This window comes from Chiloscyllium plagiosum, chromosome 9, assembly GCF_004010195.1.
Source record: "Chiloscyllium plagiosum isolate BGI_BamShark_2017 chromosome 9, ASM401019v2, whole genome shotgun sequence".
NCBI classification, from domain to species: Eukaryota; Metazoa; Chordata; class Chondrichthyes; order Orectolobiformes; family Hemiscylliidae; genus Chiloscyllium; species Chiloscyllium plagiosum.
Window position 1 is genome coordinate 98346755 of NC_057718.1, and position 23410 is coordinate 98370164.

At 43.3% G+C, this 23410-nt stretch overlaps 1 protein-coding gene across 8 annotated transcripts in view; it reads left to right on the plus strand.

Moving 5' to 3' along the window:
• Nucleotides 1-23410, plus strand: part of LOC122553085 (1-phosphatidylinositol 4,5-bisphosphate phosphodiesterase beta-4) — a 533291-nt gene that overhangs the window by 506577 nt on the left and 3304 nt on the right. The window lies entirely within an intron of this gene.

Consider the following 23410-nt stretch of genomic DNA (forward strand, 5'->3'; position numbering starts at 1 on the left):
CCAGCTCAGCACTGTCCCCATGACTTGTCCTACCTGCCTATCTTCCTTTCCATCTATCCACTCCACACTCCTCCCTGACCCATCATCTTCATCCCCACCCCCCACTCACCTATTGTACTCTATGCTACTTTCTCCCCACCCCCACCCTCCTCTCATTTATCTCTCCACCCTTCAGGCACTCTGCCTGTATTCCTGACGAAGGGCTTTTGCCCGAAACGTCAATTTTACTGCTCCTCAGATACTGCCTGAACTGCTGTGTTTTTCCAGCACCGTTAATCCAGAATCTGGTTTCCAGCATCTGCAGTCATTGTTTTTACCCTGTTTTCCCCGGAGCAATGGAGGCTGAGGGGATGACCTTATAGAGGCTTATAAAATCATGAGGGGCTTGTATAGGATAAATATACAAAGTCTCTTCCCTGGGGTGGGGGAGATCAGAACTAGAGGGCATAGATTTAGAGTGAGAACGGAAAAGTATAAAAGAGACCTAAGGGGAAATGTTTTCATGCAGAGAGTGGTATGTGTATGGAATGAGCTGCCAGAGGAAGTGGTGGAGGCTAGTACAATTGCAACATTTAAAAGACATTTCAATGGGTATATGAATAGGAAGGGTTGGAGGGATATGGGCTGGGTGCTGGCAGGTGGGATTAGACTGGGTTGAGATATCTGGTCAGCATGGACGAGTCAGACCGAACGGTCTGTTTCTGTGCTGTACATCTCTATGATTCTATAACTGCTCTGTCCAGGATCGTAAGATTCTACAAAAAGTTGTGTGCGCAGCCGCGACCAACTTGGAAGCCAACCTCTCAACCTGGGACTCCATTTACACTTCACGTTGCCATGGAAAGGCTGCCAATATCGTCAAAGACCCTTCCCACCCCAGTAATGCTCTGTTCCAACCTCTTTCATCAGGCAGATGATACAGAAGCTTGAACATATGCACCAACAGATTCAAGAACAGCTTCTTCCCTGCTGTTATTAGACTGATGAATGGACCTCCCTAAGTCCAAATAATGTTGACCTTGCTTTGTGGACCTCCTGTGCAGTTGCAACCTTATACACCTTGTGCTGTCTGAGCACTCTATGATCTGTATGTCCTTGTTTGCTACGAACTGCCTACACTGCTCACAAAACAAAACTTCTCACTGTACACGATAGTCAACATGGCTCTGTGCGTGGGAAATCATGTCTCACAAACTTGATTGAGTTTTTTGAAGAAGTAACTAAGAAGATTGATGAGGTCAGAGCAGTAGATGTGACTTCAGTAAGGCGTTCGACAAGGTTCCCCATGGGAGACTGATTAGCAAGGTTAGATCTCGTGGAATACAGGGAGAACTAGCCATTTGGATACAGAACTGGCTCAAAGGTAGAAGATAGAGGGTGGTGGTGGAGGGTCAATTTTCAGACTGGAGGCCTCTGACCAGTGGAGTGCCACAAGGATCAGTGCTGGGCCCTCTACTTTTTGTCATTTACATAAATGAGAGCATAAGAGGTACAGTTAATAAGTTTGCAGATGACATCAACATTGGAGGTGTAGTGGACAGCGAAGAGGGTTACCTCAGATTACAACAGGATCTGGACCAGTTGGGCTAATGGGCTGAGAAATGGCAGATGGAGTTTAATTCAGATAAATGCGAAGTGCTGCATTTTGGGAAAGCAAATCTTAGCAGGACTTATACACTTAATGGTGAGGTCCTAGGGAGTGTTGCTGAACAAAGAGACCTTGGAGTGCAGGTTCATAGCTCCTTGAAAGTGGAGTCACAGGTAAATAGGATAGTGAAGAAGGCATTTGGTATGCTTTCCTTTATTGGTCAGAGTATTGAGTACAGTAGTTGGGAGGTCATGTTGTGGCTGTACAGGACATTGGTTAGGCCACTGTTGGAATATTGTGTGCAATTCTGGTCTCATTCGTATCGGAAAGATGTTGTGAAACTTGAAAGGGTTCAGAAAAGATTTACAAGAATGTTGCCGGGTTGGAGGATCTGAGCTACAGGGAGAGACTAAACAGGCTGGGTCTGTTTTCCCTGGAGCATTGGAGGCTGAGGGGTGACCTTATAGAGGTTTACAAAATTATGAGGGGCATGGATAGGATAAATGGACAAAGTCTTTTGCCTGGGGTCGGGGAGTCCAGAACTAGAGGGCATTGGTTTAGGGTGAGAGGGGAAAGATATAAAAGAGACCTCAGGGGCAACCTTTTCACACAGAGGGTGGTATGTGTATGGAATGAGCTGCCAGAGGATGTGGTGGAGGCTGGTACAATTGCAACATTTAAGAGGCATTTGGATGGGTATATCAATAGGAAGGGTTTGGAGGGATATGGGCCAGGTGCTGTCAGGTGGGACTAGGTGGAATATCTCGTCGGCATGGACAGGTTGGACCGAAGGGTCTGTTTCCATGCTGTACATCTCTATGTGACGATAATAAATCAAATCAAATCAAAACAAACTCATTGACTGGTAAAGCACTTTGAGGCTGTGATAAATGGTAAATAAATGAAAGCTTTCCTTTTCATTCTATCCTGTTACACTCAGCATGAGTCTCTTTCTCAGTAACTCTTTGGACAGTAATATAGACTTGCAGCAAACAGTAAGTTTACCCATGCAAATGTGATTGTGAACTAAGGGTGACACTGTCCATTTGCAAGAACTAATTCTGTTTTGCACCTCCTTGATGATGTTGTTCATGAATACCAGGAGAGAACAGACGTGAAGCATCCTGCATACTTCAGGAGTAGTGAGTGAAGGCAGAAGAAGAGATTTGGCAGCTCAGTGACGGTGTGGGTCTGACATGATAAACTGGGGAGCCATCCACCTGGTAAAGGCTTAACATGTAGATTTCCTCTTCCCACACGGAGATTGAGAAGCATCTTGAAACGAAGTCCTCTCCATTGAGTTGATTATCCACCCTCTGAATCTGGTTTGGCTTGAGTCGGCATCACAACCTAACATTTGGATTCCACCAACTTTTAGGAATGATGATGACCAGATAATCCGGGATAAGTTCTGTCCAGGACATAGAGGATAAATCTCTGCGAAATAGGGAATTTTGACGTCCTACCAAACAAGCAGTTGCTGCCTTGCACTTAACGTCTCATTCAAAGGATGTTACCTCCAAAAGCGCCCATCATAGAAGTGTCGCCCTGCACTCAAGTCAGGCTTTCACGCAGCATTTTCTAATGTGTGTGTTCCCAACTGAGCCACACCTGGCACTACCTGCCTATTTGGCCTAGATCACTAGCGGGGTATAAATGTTTAATGCAGTGGTGACTTTCAAAGCCAAGCTCCTGGCCCTTACCATTGGTATTTGGAAGGATAGCTTGTATTGAAACATACAAGATTCTGAGGGGTCACGATTAAGTTGGATACAAGGAGAATGCTTCCTCTTTCAGGGAGACTTGAACAAGGGGACACAGATTAAGAATACGTGGTCTCCCTTTTAAAATGTGGGTCAGAAGTATTTTTTTTTCTCTTGAATGTCGTTAGTCTGTGGAATTCTTATTCCTAAAAGGCAGAAGAGGCTGGTCATCGTTTTTATTCAAGGCTGAGTTAGATTTTTGATAGAGAAAGAAGTCGAGGGTTACTTAGGGGATTGGAGGGGCATGCGTATTGGATTGATATCAGATCAGCTATGATTTCATTGAATGGCAGGGTCAAATAACCTAATGCTTCTTCATCCTATATTCCTCTATAAGGAAACAGGTGTGGCATGGTGGCTCACAGTGCCATGGACCTGGGTTCGATTCCAGCCTTGAGTGACTGTCTGTATGGAGTCTGCATATTCTCTCCGTGTCTGCATGGGTTTCCTTCACGTGTTCCGGTTTCTTCCCACAATCCAAAGATGTACAGATTAGGTGAATTCATCATGCTAAATTGCCCATAGTGTTCATGGATGTGCATTAATCAGGGGTAAATGTAGAAAAGTGGATCTGGGTGAGATACTCTTCAGAGGGTTGGTGTGGATTTGTTGGGCAAAATGGCCTGTTTCCATACTGTAGGAGTTCTAATTCAGTTATTCAAGAGTGATCAAGAAGGCTAATGGTTTAGCATCCTTTATTACGAGAAGAATTGAATAAAAAAGGGAATATGCAGAAGTGGGTACTGCAGATGCTAGAGATCAGAGTCAAGATTCGAATAGTCCTGGAAAAGCACAGCAGGTCAGGCAGCATCCAATGAAGGGAAATGTCGATTTTCCTGCTCCTCAGATGCTGCCTGACCTGCTGTTCTTTTCCAGCACCACTCTTGACTATAAAGTGAGTATGTTATGCATCTGTTGTATAGGACGTTGGACATCTCAAATACTTTGTGCAGTTTTCCTCCCCTTATTTAAGAAACAATGTCAATACAATGAAGGTGGTTTACTGGATAGAAACCTGGAATAAGTGGGTTCTCTTTTGAAAATAGTTTGAAATAGTCTTCACTGGTATTTAGAAAAATGAAGAATGACTTGGTTAAAGTATCCTGAATTACTAGCTGGACATGGAAAGGATGTTTTGTCTTGCGGGTCAGTCCAGAACTAGTAGATACTGTTTTAAAAGGGATCGCCCTTTTTAGGATAGAAATGAGGGGAACCTTCTACTTTTACATGACTTGTGACCTGTGAACTCTCCGCTTTAGAAAGCCATGGAGACAAGGAAACTATGTATTTTTGAAGTGGAGGGAGATAGATTCCTGTGATCATCACTTTTCGCAGGACCCACTTCCAATAATTTTTGTTTGTCATTTGGGAACGCAAGTAGAGTCTTTCCAAAATTCTCCACTTTATTTCCTAGGGCTCTCCTAATGCCAGATCAGCTATGATTTCATTGAATGGTGGGGTCAAATGGACTAATGCTTCTCCTGTTAGTGTTAGTTTCCACTTCGTCAGTAGATGCCCTGAGGGTCAGCCTTGAACGCCATAGTTAAGCCGGGCTTCCAGGGGCTCATTGAAAATATGAGGGGGGCGGGGGAATGCCATGGGGGAGATTTGTAAACAACAATGAGAGCTTTAAAAGCAATTCCATCTGGCATTACACAGCCCTCTGATCCTGCATTCAGTATCGGTGAACCGTGAACAATGGTCATAACTAATGCTGCATCTACAGGGAGTAAAGGCTGAGTCGATCGCTGCACAGCATGCTTGCAACACCTGATCATGGAGACCTCCAAACATGGCTTGGGTCCCCTCTGCTCCTGCAAGGGCAACGTTTATCCCTTTGGGAGGCTAGATTTTTAGGACCTTTGGGTGAATAATTTGGGTAAATGGAAAGTAAATCACTCCAGGGTATAAGTGTCTTAAGTTTATTTCTGGGAACACTTCCAATTTTGGGCAGTAGGGTGGTAACGGGACCTCTGGACTTCAGTCCAATGAATGAACAATCGGCAGGTCAGTGAGGGAGTTGGTTTGTGTTTGAACAGCCATGCACCCAGACACGTGGGCAAGATTTCCAAGGAGTCAGGAAGACTCTGTGAAGATGGCAAAATGGTGGCCTGGACCCAATTCTGGGATTCCCAAACCCACTCCCAGAACCCTCTGTTTTCAGCAGGATGGGTCGAGAGTGCGGGCTGCTGCAAATTGTAAACACACATTCAGCATTCCCGACCTGACCAGCTGCATAGCGGACAGAGGCGACTAGTCCCCTGACATTGTCAGGGAGTTAGGCCATATGTTAAAGGTAAAAGAGTAGGAATAAATGGGTCATTTTCAGAGAAGCAGCCTTGACTAGTAGGCTACTGCCAGATCAGTGTTTAAACCCCAGCTATTCTCAACATATTTTAAGGGTATAGATGAGAGAACTAAACGTAATATCTCCAGGTTTGCACATGATACAAAGCTGGGTGGGAGGGTGAACTGTGAGGAGGATACAGAGATGCTTCATTGTGATTTGGACAAGTTGAGTGAGTAGGCAAATGTGTGGAGCCTAATGTGGATAAACGTGAGGTTGAAAACAGGAAGGCAGATTGTTTTCTGAATGCCATAGATTGGAACAGACAAGGTGCAACAAGACGTGGATGTTCTGGTATATCAGTCGCTGAAAATAAACATGCAGGTGCAGCAGGCAGTGAAGAAATCAAATAGTATGTTGGCTTTCATAGAGAGAGGGTTCGAGTACAGGAGCAGGGATACTTGCTGCAGTTGTACAGGACCCTGGTGAAACCAAACCTGGAGTATTGTGTGCACTTCTGGTCTCTTTATCTGAGGAAGGATATTCTGTCCATGGAAGGAGTTCAACAAGAGTTTACCAGACTGATCCTTGCGATGGCAGGACAGGTATGAAGAGATACTTGGTCAGTTAGGATTATATTCACTGGAGTTTAGAAGAATGAGGGGGAATCTCATAGAAGCCTATAACATTCTAACAGGACCAGACAAGTTGAATGTAAGAAGGATGCTCCCATTGACCAGGGAGTTCCGAACCAGGGGTCACAGTCTAGGAATATGGGGTGGGCCGTTTAGGACTGAGATGAGGAGAAATTTCTTCATTTGTAAGTGGCGAGCCTATGGAATTCTCTCACACAGAAAGTGGTTAAGGGCAAAACAATAAACTTTTCAGGAAGGAATTAGATATAGTTCTTCAGGCTAAAGGGATCAAAGGATATGGAGACAGTGCAGAAACAGGAGTTGGATGATCAGTCATGGTCATATTGAATGACGGAGCAGGCTCGAGGGGCTGAATGGCCTACTCTTGATGCTATTTGCTGTGTTTCTGTAACCGTGGTTCAGGGAACCCCAGAGGGACTAGATGGTTGACACTTTTATAGAGCAATATTTATCAAAAATCGAGGAAGTAGAAAGTTAATCATTAATTTCACATCTTAATGTTCCTTCAATGTTTATTGATTCTGCTGTGAAGTTGATGAATGGGCATTGAGAGGTGACAGCTTGAAATGAAGGTGTGAAGAAAGCTTAAGATATATATTTGTTACAACTTGGGTTCTAAAGCAGAGGTGAAAGGGTTTTTCTTTCATTCCTTTGCACCCACCTCACAGTATTGAGATGAAGGCACTCTGCCAAATCCAAGTTTTCATCACCCACTCCCTTCAGCTTCAGGAAGCAGCAACTCTTTCATCACTGGATGTTGTACTGTAGGATCTGACTCTGAAGGGTGTTACTACTTTTACTGTTATGTATAAAGGCAGCGATTAGAGAGTCATTGAGACTTATAGCAAGAAACAGACCCTTTGTCCCAATACATCCACGCCAATCAGGTAGCCACACTTAATCTAGTCCCATTTGCCAGGATTTGGCCCATATTCCTCTGAACCCTTCCTATTCATATACCTTTTAAATGTTGCAATTGTATCAGCTTCCACCACCACCTCTTGCAGCTCATTCCATACACAAACCACTCTCTGCGTGAAAAGGTTGCCCCTTAGGTCCCCTTTAAATCTTTCTCCTCTCACCTTAAACCTACGCCCTCTAGTTTTGAACAACCCCCCCCCCCCCCCCACCTTGGGGAGAAGACCTTGACTGTTCACCTTATCCATGCCCATCGTGATTTTATAAACCTCTGTAAGATCAGCCCTCAGCCTCCTCCAGCAACTGAGCTGAACTTTTCTCTTAATCATTCATGGAACGAGGGCATTGTTGGCTCGGCCAGAATTGCCCACCCCATAGCTAGTTAACAGTTAGCCATAATGCTGTGAGTCTAGAGTCACATGTAGGCTAGACCAGGTAAGAATGGTAATTTCCTTCCTTAAAGGACATTAATTAATCAGATGGGCTTTTCCAAAAACAATGATTTCATGGTCATCATTAGACTCTTAATTCTGAACGTTTATTGAATTCATGTTCCAGCATCTGCCATGGTAGGTTTTGAGCCCAGGTCCCCAGAACATTTCCTAGACCAACAGGTCCAGTGACAATATCACTAGGCCATCACTTCCCCAATTTAAATAAAGTGGGTCAGAGACATGAGTCATGCCCACCTGAGTTCACTTAAATATGGCTGAACATGGACTTAATGGGCCTTAAAGAGCACTGGTGACCATCTCACAGTTGTATAGTGCTGTCTTCACATCTCTTAAAAATGTACCTCAATGCATCTCTTACAATGAGTTACTTAGAAGTACAGTAATTGTTGTTATACAAACAAAAAAAGCAAGTTAAGGCCACTGTTCAGCGCTGCAAAGAGGGCGGTGATTGCTTTCCATTAGAAAGACGAAAATTAGACCTTGCAATTATACATTTGGATGCTACCACCCACTCCCTCCCTTCTGCACAGTCATCAGCTCATTATATCATCCTGTTGTTCACCCACATGATATCTGAAAATCACGAACAGTCAATTATATGCCAGTTTATAGATTTACCTCTGGCAGTCAATCAAGTAGCACCTTACTCTCACACGTCAGTCTCAACATTTTTGACCATTGGCAAAATTCATCATATTTAATAAAAACAGTGCAGAAAATAAATACTACTTAAAATCAGGATTTGCTACTAATTTCTTAAGTGCCTATGAGAGCATCTTCTTACTGTTTCTTTTTTGGCAGGATTAATTATATTGCAGTTTTGCAAGCAGATTAGCATGGATTAAAATTCACCAAACAGCACATATTTTTAAATACTATACACCGAAGCAATTTATTACTGCTCTCAGATTATTACCTCTGTGACTTATAAACAGTGTGCATTGATTCCCTCAACACAACCGGATCCAATTTCCTCTTCACTGTACGCTCTTTGAGTAAGGGACTAGTGTTTATGTGTGATGAAGATAAAATAAATTGCCCAGAAGGAAAGGGCCCACATAGGGAAATATAGTGAGGTATAGTCTCGCTTGATCTTCCACTACAATTTGGCAACAGATTAGCAGAAATCCTGGAGAAGCATCCGTTGATTTATCTCACTAGGGGTTTCCAGTGAGTTTAAAAGAAAAGAATGGGAAAGCCCTTGTGGAAATTTCATCTCAAGCTGTCTCAGCGGTTGTCCTCATAATTGCCCAGCACGCTGAAATCATTTAGAAACTGGACTGTGTAGATATTCTTCACAGGCTTGCATTTTCTATTCTGGCGGATTTGTAAATCAGCTTGTAGAGAATGGACACTTTCGCAGTGATGTTTGCAGACCCATGCATGCAGAAAGATAAATGTCAAGTCCTTTTAACTTGCATCATTGCAGATGCAATGCAGGCAGCTATTTCTGTCCCTCCTAAAAAATGTTGAGTCCAGTCTTTCATTGCAATAAAGCATTCGGCTAGAAAATCTCCCTGCACTCTGTCCCCTTGTTACCTTAACCCGCATAAGCTTTTATTGCATTGTCCTCATCCCTTGCCTGCTAGGGCTGTCCACTGTTCAACACTTTACCGCAGGACTCTTGGTCAAGATCAAAAGCTCAACAGCACAAAGGTTTCAGGCCTCCTTATGCCAGTAGCACTACACTTTGGTTCCCCAACCTTCATGTCCGTCAACAACAGGAAACACTGGAGTCTCAGTTTTCAAGCTGCATTGTAGCAAGATACTCCATTGCAACATCAGATGCAAATAATGGAATGCTTAAAATCAATAATAAACCGTGCTTTAAACTATAACCTGCAGAAGAATTTAAAGAATTTTCTGATCTACTGGAATCCCAGCAGATAGCCCGAACAACATTAGCAGCATTTGTACGATTAGATTATTTTTCACACTTAAAAGACATACCTTAAACATAGTCGCTGTTGTCTGGTACCTCGTATTCAGAATAATTCAATTATGCCATGGTAACAGGGATATTTTCAAATGATTCTCAGGAAGGAAATGGGTAAAATGAATCATAGCATTATGGAAATAGGAATAATTTGAGTACCCAATAGATCTAATCCACATCATTGTCTTTTTATGTAATCTGTTCAAATAGCTGATTATGTAATTTACTTGTATACTGATTGATATGCCATTTCACATTTTTACAAATTATTTTCTGATCTAGATATGAATTTAGTTATATGATGGTAGCAACTGTAAGTGATGCCGCTGAGATGCATCGTGGAAGATTTTTTTTGAGGAAATTTGTTCATGGTGGAACAGTCTGAAATGGCACAATATTTTCTGCAGGGACCTAAGGAGCAAGGGTATAGAGTAAGGTGGAAGAGATGGAGGTTACAAATCTGCATGGAAATGATTCACTTTGCTGTGGATGGTAATATTTTGCTCTATAATCATTGCACATATGCTGAATATATCCCCACATTCTTGAATTTCCAGCCAGGATTTAGTGTAAAGGAGTTTTAGATTAGATTACTTACCGTGTGGAAACAGGCCCTTCGGCCCAACAAGTCCACACCGACCCTCCGAAGAGCAACCCACCCAGACCCATTCCCCTACATTTACCCCTTCACCTAACACTACAGGCAATTTAGCATGGCCAATTCACTTAACCTGCGCATCTTTGGACTGTGGGAGGAAACCGGAGCACCCGGAGGAAACCCACGCAGACACAGGGAGAATGTGCAAACTCCACACAGACTGTTGCCTGAGGCAGGAATTGAACCTGGGTCTCTGGTGCTGTGAGGCAGCAGTACTAACCACTGTGCCACCATGCCGCCCATAAATTTACATAAACCTACCTGTTCAGTCTAATTGCCCAAGTTTGGTCACCTGTATGAAACTGGCTGCAAGACTAACTTTTGACTAAGCCAGGAACTGAACTCTGAAAATATATCTGATTATATATAATGGGACTTGAAACAATGAGACTTAAAAGGTTTTTGCACAGGGTTCTGGCAAATTGGTATTGCAAGATCATTTGCTGGTTAAGGCATTCCAGAAGCAGAGGACATAGGTAAAAAAGAGAGTAAGTTAAGCTGGAAGTTTGGACAGAAATTTATTTTGCAAAAGGTGGAATGAGTAGGAGAAACTGCAAGAAATTCTGGCTAAATGAGATTTTAAAAAAACAAGTAGACAGCCAATACTTGTTTGCTGAAGTGCTTCAGTAAGTTATCTGACTTCCTCCTGGTTACCTGGAGAATGCATTTTGCTTGGCAGTATACTCTTGTATTTTCCTCTGTTCATCAGCTCTGCAGGTCATTTCATGTCAGCCTTTGGGAAGTGTGGATCAGTGTTGATTTTCCTGCTCCTCCATTGCTGCCTGACCTGCTGTGCTTTTCCAGCACCACTCTTACCTAGACTCAGAGTGATAACAGGCAAAGTTTGTATCGTCCTGTATCCATCAAAATATCGCAGAAGTTCTTTTGACTGTCTGGATGTGTCTTTCTGTCAGCATGTGTCACCAGGGGTAATGTGGGTGAGGCGATGATGTGGAATCCATAGTGTTCAGGAAACTGCTTAAATTCTCTGGATGTGAATTGGGTGCTGTTGTTACACAATGTTCTTTCAGAAATTCCTTGTTCACGCACAGAACTTGTGCTGCTGAGCTGATCGATGTAGCTCTCTAATCTTCCATCTTGAGGTTCAAAAGTACCTTCAAGTCATCTCTGACTGTAAGAACAAGGAGCAGGAGTAAGCAATTCAGCCCTTTGATTTGCTGTTCCACTCTACATAATAATGGCTAATTTCATTCTCGGCCTTAACTCCACTTTACTGCCCATTCTCTATAACCCTTTAACCCTCACCAATTAAAAAGCTGTCTATCTCCTCTTTAAATTTATTCAACGTCCTGCCTTTCACAGATTCACAATCCTTCGAGAGAAGTAATTCTTTCTGTGATTTAAGTCTGACACTCCTTAGTCTAAAGCTATGGCCTCTCATTCTAAATTGCCCCACATGGGAAAATTCACTCCATGTCTACTTTGTCAATTCCTTTCAGCAACTTATATACCTCAATTATAACTCCTCCCATTCTTCTAAACTCAAGAGAGTATAGGCCTAAACTGCACAATCTATTAGTTGCTATTCTTGATTGTGTGTGAATAAATCAGCTCTCACCCGTTTGCTATGAACTGGGTTGTGCTTCAGTTGCTTTCATCAACTTTTCCACTGTAGGTTTCTGTATTTCTGGTGTACACTGCATGTAGAGACTATATCTTCAATGTGTTTGTATTTGCTTATCCAGTACACTGCTGATCTGGTTTTGGGTTTGCACTTCACCATTTCGAGATTTATCTCTTGGCGAAATTTGTCCTTCATTTCTTTGGGATTGATTGTTCCGCATCTGACTAGCAGATCACCATCCCCCATTGAGATATTGTCTCTGATAGACCTGGCTGTGTACGCTTGATCTCCACAAGGCACCCGGCATCAGTTGCTGAGAGATCATTGTAGCATTGTGCTTACAATGCAGACCATTAAGGGTTAATTGTTAAGGATTAATCAGATATGAGAATAAGCAATTGAAGACAAATGGCAAGCTTTGTGCAAAAATAAAAGCCTGTTTTGAGTGGGAGATAACTGCATAACCATGGCTGGGTTGGAGATGGAAAATTGTGCAGTTAACACAGTGCTACCTGGAAGTGTTTTTCAACCTGTTTTCTGTACAGTGGAATACCTGGAAAATTGCTGAAAGCAGATCAAAATTGTGGTACAGCACATAACATTAAATTCAGAGTAGCGTTAACACTGGGGACTTGGCTCCATTCATTGGTATTTCATCATTGGACTGGGATTTGCAAGACCTGTGCTTTGGAATCTGAGATACACCTCCAAGCGCCACTGTCACCAAAGTCCCTGATGAGCCAAAAGGCAATGTGAGACTCACTTCTTTAAATGTATCTGAGTAGTTGAACCTAGCCATCTTAATACATATAAATTGTATAAACCAACAATTGATTTGATTTAATTTATTATTGTCACATGTACCTATGTACAGTGAAAAGTTTTGTTTTGCATACAGTACACTGAGATCATACCACACAAAGATCACAGGGTGATTGTACAGAGCGAGGAATACAATGTTACAGCTCCAAAGAAGGTAGACAAAAAGCAAGATTAACGTTAGGTTTGAAGTTTGAGAGGTGCACTCAGAAGTGTAATAACAGTTGGGAAGAAACTGTTCTTGAACCTGTTGGTACATGTGTTTAAGCTTCTGTATCTTCTGTCTGATGGAAGAGGTTGAAAGAGATTATAACTGGGGTGGGAGGGGTCTTTAATGATCCTGACTGCCTTTCTATGGCAACAAGAAGTGTAGGTGGAGTCTGTGGATAGAAGGTTGGCTTGCATGATGGATTGAGCTGTGTTCACAATTATTAATTCATGTATGTATTGAGTATTTTTAACCCAGCAAATTTGCTGTCTATTAAATGACCATTTAAATGCCTTTAATGCAGAGAAATGCAGCACCATTTCTCTTCCTGGCTTGCATTTCAGGGTGAAAGCCTAACTCTGAAGCTTCGAGAGTAATCCCTGTAGTCTGATCTGTTTCACATATGTCTCTGTCAGATCTGCTCCACTGCAGATCACTGCCTTCAATGGACTTCCTCCTATAGCTCATAAATATCTATCAGGAGGTCAGTTAGCTCAGTTGGTTGGTGATGCAGAGTACCGCCAATAGCACAGGTTCAATTTCCATCATGAAGGTCCCTCCTTCTCAACATCTCCCCTCGCCTGAGGTGTGGTGACCCTAAGATTAAACGATCAGTAGACATCTCTCTCTAATGAGACAGCAGCCCTGTGGTCGAGTAAAACACTGGTGATTTTACTTTAGACATGCATTGAACTTCTCACATTCAGATAGAACCACTCGAGGTGATCTTTCTTTAATGGCACGTCTGGTTCCGACTGGTGTTAGAATCTTGGATGCAAATGCTGCCACTTTTCCCCCCCTCTCAGACCAGTGCTGCTTCCAGTCTTTTTGGAGAAGCATCTACTCACAGAGTGACAGGTTTCTCTTTGTCAGCCTTGTCTCTGGGCATATTTCTGTTTTGCGTCTATTAAAGATCCTGTTACGTGTGTCTAACCACTGGGACTCTCCTGTCTATGTCAGCTTCCACATGTTTGCTGTATGTGGGGGCTGTGAGTGCCCATGTATAGGGTCAAGACAAGAATCTGCTAATCTCTCTCTTACCTCTTGCATCTTGAATCCCAGAGGTGACCACAAATCTTTCAGAACCTGGCTTGCTTCTGTAAGTATTGGCATTCTTCTGTCACAATCACAATGCATCTGTCTGTGTTCAACTTTATCCATCTCTCCTGTCTCACTCCAGGTTGTCATGATCTTTTCTCTTTTATTCATATCTCTGGATATCATCATATATCCCCATGGGCGGCATGGTGGCTCATTGGTTAGCACTGCTGCCTCACGGGCCTCGGACAACTGTCCGTGGGAAATTTGCACATTCTCCCCGTGTCTGCGTGGGTTTCCTCCGGGTGCTCCAGTTTCCTCCCACAGTCCAAAAGTGTGCAGGTCAGATGAATTGGCCATGCTAAATTGCCCATAGTGTTAGGTGCATCAGTCAGAGGGAAATGGTCTAGGTGGGTTACTCTTCAGAGGATCAGTGTGGACTTGTTGGGCCGAAGGGCTTGTTTCCACACTGAAGGGAATCTAATCTAATCTAATGTATGTCTCACCAGGTTTCTGCTGGAGCACATTAAAGCTGGAAGGTAGACTCAGGGACTTTGGACTGTCCTAAGTGGGGGGGTTGAATATTGTCAACAGTTGACACCCTGCCCTTTATGTTGCTGTAGCCATTTCTGGCATTGAGCTTGCTGCAAACTTCCGCCTGCATCAGTGTGATCCCTTCCAGTGTTGGGATGGAGTAGCGATCCTATTTTATGACGTGATTAAGATTAGATTAGATTCCCTACAGTGTGGGGAAACAGGCCATTTGGCCCAACAAGTCCACCCAGACCCATTCTCCTACTCTATATTTGCCCCTGACTAACGCACCTAACGCTATGGACAATTTAGCATGGCCAATCCACCTGACCTGCACATCATTGGATTGTGGGAGAGAACCAGAGCACCTGGAGGAAACCCATGCAGACACGGGGAGATTGTGCAAACTCCACAGAGACAGTCGCCTGAGGCTGGAATTGAACCCTGGTCCCTGGTGCTGTGAGGAAGCAGTGCTAACCACTGAGCCACCATGCCACCCCGGAAGATCCAGGAAGACTCTTAACTCTACATATGGTCTTTCTTACACTATGATGGAAATTATCCAAACTGCAAGTTCTGTCACTGTGCTTTAGCTTTTTTTCAAGTGTTCCTTTTCCATTCTTTATAAGGGGCGTGGATCATTGATTTCATTGCTGGGTTAAAGGAGATGTGAAACACTAGACCTTTCAAATCATCTCACCAAAGTATCTGGGAGCATTTGCACCATCTCTTCAAAGGGTGCTTTTTTAATGGGTTCACTGTCTTCAATGCTCAGCCTCCTTCACCTCATGGTTTACTAAGATCATCCACAGTACCTCACAGCTGCTCAGCCCCCTGGTCTGTTTCAATGATGTAGAACATACAGTTAACATCTTTTCCTTTGTATAGCGGCCTGATTTAGATTACTCCTGGCTGTAGAAACTGATGCTTCCTTACGGTGTGATCATGACACCTTCCAAACGTTCAGTGAAGATATTGTAGTCCTGAGTGGGGCAGATAGAGGGTGGGTGTGATGTTACTTAAGCTCCAGTGTCTATCTTCGCCTTCAGATTTATGGCTGTGAGCTCATTTCTCAGCCTCTTCCAGACCTGAATGGTTGTGGGAATTTACTTTCTCTGAACTTTCACATCTAGACAATTCATGTGGTTGTGTGGTTTCATGTATTTATCATATTCTCAAGCTCACTGGCATCTAGGTTATGGACATTTCAGTTTCTTTTCCAGTATATTCACCTTGGTTTCCTATCTCTGGTGACTCCCCTATCATCTTCTCCCTTTGGTTTGCACATCTTTTGCCAGAGATAGAGCTTTCCATAAGCTCTGCAGATTGATCCATATGCAGGACATTTCCTCTGTCTGTTAATTCACTTGGTCATCCACAGCCCCTGCATGTCTTTCTTCCCCAATTTGGTGTTTATTCTTTTGTTCAGGTTTCACTGTGTCAAGCCCTGCTATGTTTCTCTTGGCCTAACTGAGGGCTAGTGGTTTGGCTAGTTGGCACTTTCAGCTGTCTGCTCATACCCTCATATGCTCTGAGAATGTCTACAGCTTACAATATTGTGAGATTATGCTTTCCAATTGGCAGTTCTGGGATGTGAGGACCCCAAATTAGTTCATCTATCAGTCTTTCATCGGTGTCCCCAAACCTGTGTTTTCTGACATTTTTCAGTCTTGTTACAAAATTGTCAGCAGGCTCACCCAACCCCCTGCCTGAACCCTTGAAATTCCTATCAGGAGATCTGGTAGTTGGATCTTGTTTGGAGGTGGATGTTGACTCTTTCAAAACTGTTATCCATGTTTCTGCTATCTTCTGCAGTAAGTTCCCAGCTGTTAAATGAATATAACGCTTGGTTTCCTGTCCAAGAGAGGTTTTGCCTGACAATTGTTAGTGCCTTTTAGGAAACTGGTGAATGTCAATCTGTGCTTTTGTTCAAACTTCTCAAATGTCTCCCTGACATCACGAGGTGTCAAGTTCATTCTGGCTGTGCATTCGTTCTGTTCAACACTATGTTTACTGTTTTATTTTCATGAATTCCTGACGAAGGGGCTTTTGCCCGAAACGTCAATTTTCCTGCTCCTCGGATGCTGCCTGACCTGCTGTGCTTTTCCAGCACCACTCTAATCTTGACTCTGATCTCCAGCATCTGCAGTCCCCACTTTTGCCTATTTTAATGATGGACCCAGTGTTTCTTTCCCTGGCTCTAATTTGGGTCAATTGCCCCAATCAACATTAAGTTAATTTAAATGTTTTAGGTTTGGTCACATCTGCCGCCATGTTGTCGTGTAAAACATAATGGTTCAGAACGGGCGAATGGTAGAGACTGTGTTAAGTTGTCCCTAATCTGACAATGATAAAAACAAGGACTACAGATGCTGGAAACCAGAGTTTAGATTAGAGTGGTGCTGGAAAAGCACAGCAGGTCAGGCAGCATCTGAGGAGCAGGAAAATTAACGTTTTGGGCAAAAGCCCTTCATCTGACAATGTCGATAGCCTTGGATGGAGGATCTGAGAGTTCATTTCGACATCCAAATAGCATTGGACTCTGGCTTCTGAAAGCCATTGTGATTGTGCTAACTATCCAATGTAACTGTCCAATGTTAACTGAATTGAATAAGCTTTATTGTCACGTGAACTCGAATTAGTGCAGTGAAAAGTTTGCAATTTAGATTAGATTCCCTACAGCGTGGAAACAGGCCCATTGGCCCAACCAATCCTCACCAACCCTCCGAAGAGTAACCCACCCAGACCCATTTCCCTCTGATGAATGCGCCTAACGCTATGGGCAATTTAGCATGGCCAATTCACCTGGGACTGTGGGAGGAAACCGGAGCATCCGGAGGAAACCCACAGAATGTGCAAACTCCACACAGACAGTCGCCCAAGGCTGGAATCGAACCTGGGACCCTGGTGCTGTGAGGCAGCGATGCTAACCACTGAGCCACCGTGCCACCACCAATGTTGCTCCTTATGGCACCATCTTAGATACAAGGTACCTTGGTACAAATACTTAAGTATTTGGTACAAAACTAAAAGAATAATAACTAGAAGTCCGGCATAAGAATAAAAAGGAAAAAAATGTACACAATTTACATTCTTTCTACCTCAGTCCATGCCAGCACCTAGTCTGCAGACCACACCGGGTTTCAAAACTCAAGCTTCAAAACTCGAGGGATTGCCTCAAGACTGCAGGGGTCTCATCTCTGAGACTTGCATTCGGGACTAACCTCCCAATGCAACCCTCCAGTCTGGAACTCACCTCCCTGCACCAGCCTCCAGTCTGGGACTCACCTCCCTGCACCAGCCTCCAGTCTGGGACTCACCTCCCCCCACCAGCCTCCAGTCTGGGACTCACCTCCCCCTGCACCAGCCTCCAGTCTGGGACTCACCTCCCTGCACCAGCCTCCAGTCTGGGACTCACCTCCCTGCACCAGCCTCCAGTCTGGGACTCACCTCCCCGCACCAGTCTCCAGTCTGGGACTCACCTCTAGTCTGTGATACGCCTCCTGTGCCTTCCTCCGGTCTGAGACTGACCTCCCGTGACAGTCTGCGGGTCTGGGACTCACCTCTCCGATTTCCCTCTGAGTAAGTTTAAAATGTTAACAGTTTTTAAAAAAAGCACTCAAGAGAAGAGAAGAGAAATGGACAGAGCAAATGAGATCCGGCACGGGACACCCTCTCCACCCTCGTGTTGGGCAGAAGGTGGGGCAGAGAAGCCCCAGATGGCACATCCTACTTTAGCACCATCTCTGCAATAACGTACAAATTGGTGTTGGGACTGATGGCTCTTGTTGAAACTCAAAGGGGTTCATCGTCTACCACTGTGAACCATCAGGCCTTTGGACTCAGCCATCTCTCTCCAATCCGAGAGCAGCCATATGGTCTTGTAGGACTAGGGTGTCTTTTCTGGGATTTTTTTAATATCAGTTTTAGAGACAATATTTCAAAATAGTGGCATATAGCGTTGATTACGTTAATGACATTTTTTTAGGTCAGACAGTTCCTCAGTGACAGTTCTTCAGTGACATTGTAGTAACACTATAATAATTATAGTATTACTCCAATAATTATTCAAGTTAATACAGTATTTTTCAGACAGCAGGGGGACCCCTGCAGTGTTAATAGGAAATTGTTTGTACTCTGGTGGTATGCAACAGGAAAATTAAACATTGCAGGCCATTTGCTTATTTTTGGTTCCAAATAAACTAGGACTGATTTTTAGCTTAGAAAGAGCAGAGTTTGAAAGTTTTGTTGGCGATCTGATTGGTGTCAGAAGTAAGTATAAATACCATGGTAGAAAAGAGCTTGTTAGAGCAGTTAAGGGAATAGATTACCCCTGCAGAAAAGATTAGATTTTGAAACTTCCAAACCAAGAGTGTTTGATTAGAAATCTGCTGATTATTTGAAGCTTTGAAAATCTAAGCTTATAGTTTTGTGAATCTTTGTGGGAAAATACTTCACAGCCTCGGGAAGAAATTATGAAAAATGTGCGAAGTCAAACTTAAAGATTTGATATGGAGTTTTAAGTTATGAATTTATGTCTTTGCACTGGATAGTGTCAGGAACTAGGATGATACTATTTTTGCTGTGTGTTTTAAGATCTTTCAGACTGTGTTCTACATCTAGACAGCTTGGTTTGTTTTTTATTAGTTTTCATTTTTTGTGTCAGACTCTTCCATTATGAAAGAAATCCTGCAGCCTTTGCAACTATGTTTCACTAACTGCGTTGTTGTGTTGCCATAGTCTTACCACACCATAGTCACTGCTCTCTCATTAGAGAGAAGTGACTGGTGGTGATTTAACCTGAGGGCCACCAGACCTCAGGTGAGGGAAGAGGTTGAGAAGGTGAGTCCTTCATGGTAACCTCATGGTCTTGGGAATTGAACCCATACTGTTTGGTATTACACTGCTCAGCACACCAACAATTGATTCCTGAAGAAGGGCCTGTGCCCGAAACGTCGAATCTCCTGTTCCCTGGATGCTGCCTGACCTGCTGTGCTGTTCCAGCAATAAAGTTTCAACTTTGATCTCCAGCATCTGCAGACCTCACTTTCTCCTACACCAACAATCCAGCCAGCTGAGCTAAACCAATTCCCTTCACTAACTAGCCACCACAGTAACTGAAGAAAACATATGATCTATCAAGATTGAACACAAAAGGTGCTGGAGATTGGGTCACCTAGGCTCGAAATGTTTGCTTGCTTTCTCTCCATAGTTGCTGCCTGACCTGCTGTGATCTCCAGCATTTTTGTTTTCAGTTCAGATTCTAGCATCTGTCACACCAGATTTCATTCTGGGCTCTAACATGTTTGACATGTCCAGCAGTATCATCAGCTAAGTTCACATCAACACTTAATACATGAACCGTTAAATGTAAATTCTCTTGTGAAAGATACACATGCAACAAATAAGTTGCTCACAGCAAAAAGTCATTTGAAGGTCCTCTTGAAGGGAGGTCACTGAGTTGTTTTTTTTTTAACTCATAAGTATCCAGTTGGTAATAGACCTGAAAATTAAATATTTTTAAGCTCCCACGCCCTGACCTAAACGATGGGTTTAGTGAAAATTCAAATTGAACAGTTGCTACGGTAGATACAATCTGCAATGCTGCCTAGATGAAGGGCACATGCTTGAAATCTCAATTCTCCTGCCCCTCGGATGCTGCCTGACCTGCTTTGCTTTTCCAGCACTGCACTCTTGACTCTGATCTCCAGCATCTGCAGTGCTCACTTTCTCCTATGTCCTGAAATGACAAGTTGAAGCCTAAAAAGGTGTTGTGGAGTATTCCTTGTTTAATCAGAAACAAAAACAGAAGTTGCTGGTAAAGCTCAGCCGGTCTGGCAGCATCTGGGAAGAGAAATCAGACTTAGCCCTTCTTCATAAACGTTGTTTAATCATGTTGATGTGTGAAAATCAATGTTGTGTAGCAAAAGTCAGTGAATTTGATGCTTTCCCTTCACATTGTCCTTCACTCACCTCACATATGCATTTACACACCATTTATTTATGTCCTACAGAGAATGTAACGTACTTGAGTGGAGACTGGAAATGGCAGGGGAGTTATATCGCTTTATTATAAGTTAATAGAAATATTCCACTCTGGGAGAGTTCCTGTCATTCACTTTAAAGTAATTGTGGCAGTTCATGTAGGATACATAAAACACACTGCAGTGTCTTGCCAAATCTCCTTGATAGCACCTTCTAAACCAACAAACTCAAACCAACAAACTCTTTGACCTTAAAGGGCAAGAACAGTGGACAATTGGAGCGTTCCAACCAGCAAATTATGCCTCACTTGTGAAAGTTCACAGATTCTCAAGCTCCACATCTCCCTCGATCATCACGGGCATTGATAGAGAATTGGCTCATGGGCAAGAATCAGCAAATAGGGATAAGGAATTCTTTTTCAGATTGGTGATCCGTGACCAGTAGGGTTCCACAGGGATCATTGCTGGGACCATGACTGTTTTACAATACATACATTAATGACTTGGAGGAAGGAAGTGAATTTATTGCAGCCAAATTTGCAGACAACACCAAAACAGGTGGTAAGGCAGGTTGCGAGAGGGTTACATGTCTGAGTGTCTAGTGTCTGCACCCAGAATAGTTTTGCTGGTGATAGCATGTGGGTGCAGTTTGGTGCACTATTTCAGTACCACCTGAGTGACCACAGATTTGGAGAGCGTGCAGAAGAAGAATGGAATGGAGGTGTGATTCCGTAACTATTAAGACATCGTAAGTAGCTTTCTGAAATGTAAGCAGTAATGGTTGAGAATGGTTGAAGGAAAAAGATGGGATGCTGCCCCGATAGACAGCATTAACTAACATCCATGTCACTTTCAGCCCTTCCATCACACCCTGGCTACCATCAGCAAGACAACTTGAATAGAAATAGGATTCTACCCAAATCTTCTATGGGTAGATTTTTCACCACCAACCTGTCTGATAATACTAGTCTACAGGCTTACTCATTTTCAGGGGTGTAGGATTAACCACAGACTCTTCAAGAGAAGAGATACTTCCATAAGACATAGGAGCAGAAATTAGGCCATTCAGCCCATCTAGTGTGCTCTGCCATTCAATCACGGCTGATAAGTTTCTCAACCTCATTTTCCTGCCTTCTCCCCATAACCCTCAATCCCCTTTTCCATCAAGAACCTATCTATCTCTGACTTAAAGGCACTCAATGACCTGGCCTCCACAGCCCTTTGTGCAATGAGTTCCACAAATTCACCACCCTCTTGCTGAAGAAAGTTCCACCTCATGTCAATTCTAAAGGTTGTCTCTTCATTCTGAGGCTGTGCACCTCCCACTCCCCCCCCCCCCCCCCCCCCCCGACCCCAAGGCTTAGTCATGGAAACATTTTCTCCACATACACTTCATCCAGGCTTTTCTAAATTCTGTCAGATGATGAAAACATGTTTGCAAGTCTTTGTAAAATGTCAGATTGGACACAGAACTTCAATGTAAGCAGATTATTAACAAGAAAAATGATATACATGCAACTGTCTGTGTGGAGTTTGCACATTCTCCCCGTGTCTGTGTGGCTATACTCCGGGTGCTCTGGTTTCCTCCCACAGTCCAAAGATGTGCAGGTTAGGTGAATTTGCCATGCTAAATTGTCCATAGTACTAGGTGCATTAGTTAGGGGTAAATGTAGGGGAATAGGACTGAGTGGGTTGCCCTTTGGAGGGTTGGTGTGGACTTGTTGGGCTGAAGGGCCTGTTTCCACACTGTCGGTAATCTAAAAAAAATGCACAAGCATCTAGTGTCTGCGACCTGAATAGTTTCATGGGTGATCACACATGGGTGCAGTTGGATGCACTATTTCAGTACTACCTGAGTCACCAGAGATTGAGAGAGTGTGTGAATGTGTAAATTTCATGAGAAAGCCCTCAACCTTCTAGACTCCAACGTGTTCAGATCCAGTATCTTCAACCACTCCTCATATGGCAAGTCTCTCATTCCCAGGATCATTCTTGCGTCTGGAGACACGTACAGGTCAGACCAGGTAAGGTCAGCAGATTTCCTTCCCTGAAGTGATGTAGATGAGTTTTTACAACAGTTGACAATAGTTATAAGACTGCTTTTAGGCCAGATCTTTATCCTGGGATTATTTATTGAAGTAGATTCAAACTCAGAACCCCAATACGTTGTCCTGAATTTCTGGATTGCTAGTCCAATGACATCATCGCTGCCTTCCCCATTATCCTTAAACTGCTTCAAATGTTATTTCATGGAGCATGTGGATAATAAGAATATTTCTTAAACATTCAATACATTGACTCTAATTTTCTGTTTAAACTTTTCTAATGAGCTGTACAACAATTTCAAGTGTGACATTTACACTTCAGTCAAAGCCATCCATCCTGGCTTTAGATGTTTTCTAATCAACCTGTTCAGAGATTTTATTACACACCTCTGGAGTAGGTGGGCCTTGAACCCACACATCCTAAGCTCAGGAGCAGAGACATTATCACTGTACTACCACCTGGATCACACATAAAGGTAGTCCTTAGGTTGTGAGCGGGTTCTGTTCAGGAGTCCATTCATAAGTCAAACAGTACGCAGGTTGAGGCACAATGCAGAACAATGGAAAGCGGCTGTTTGTAAGTATGACTAGATTATCTACAGGGCATTCGGCCCAACAAGTCCACACCTACCCTCAAAAGAGTAACCCACCCAGACCCATTCCCTCTGACTAACACACCTAACACTATGGGCAATCCAGCATGGCCAATTCACCTAACCTGCACATCTTTGGACTGTGGAAGGAAAACAGAGCACACCCAGACAGACACGGGGAGAATGTGCAAACTGACAGATGCCCAAGGCTGGAATTGAACCTGGGTCCCTGGTGCTGTGAGGCAGTAGTGCTAACCACTGAGCCACTGTGCCATATAGGAAATGTTCATCTGTTAGATCTTTAAAATTACACAAATTCGTAAGTATGACTTCCTCATTCAGA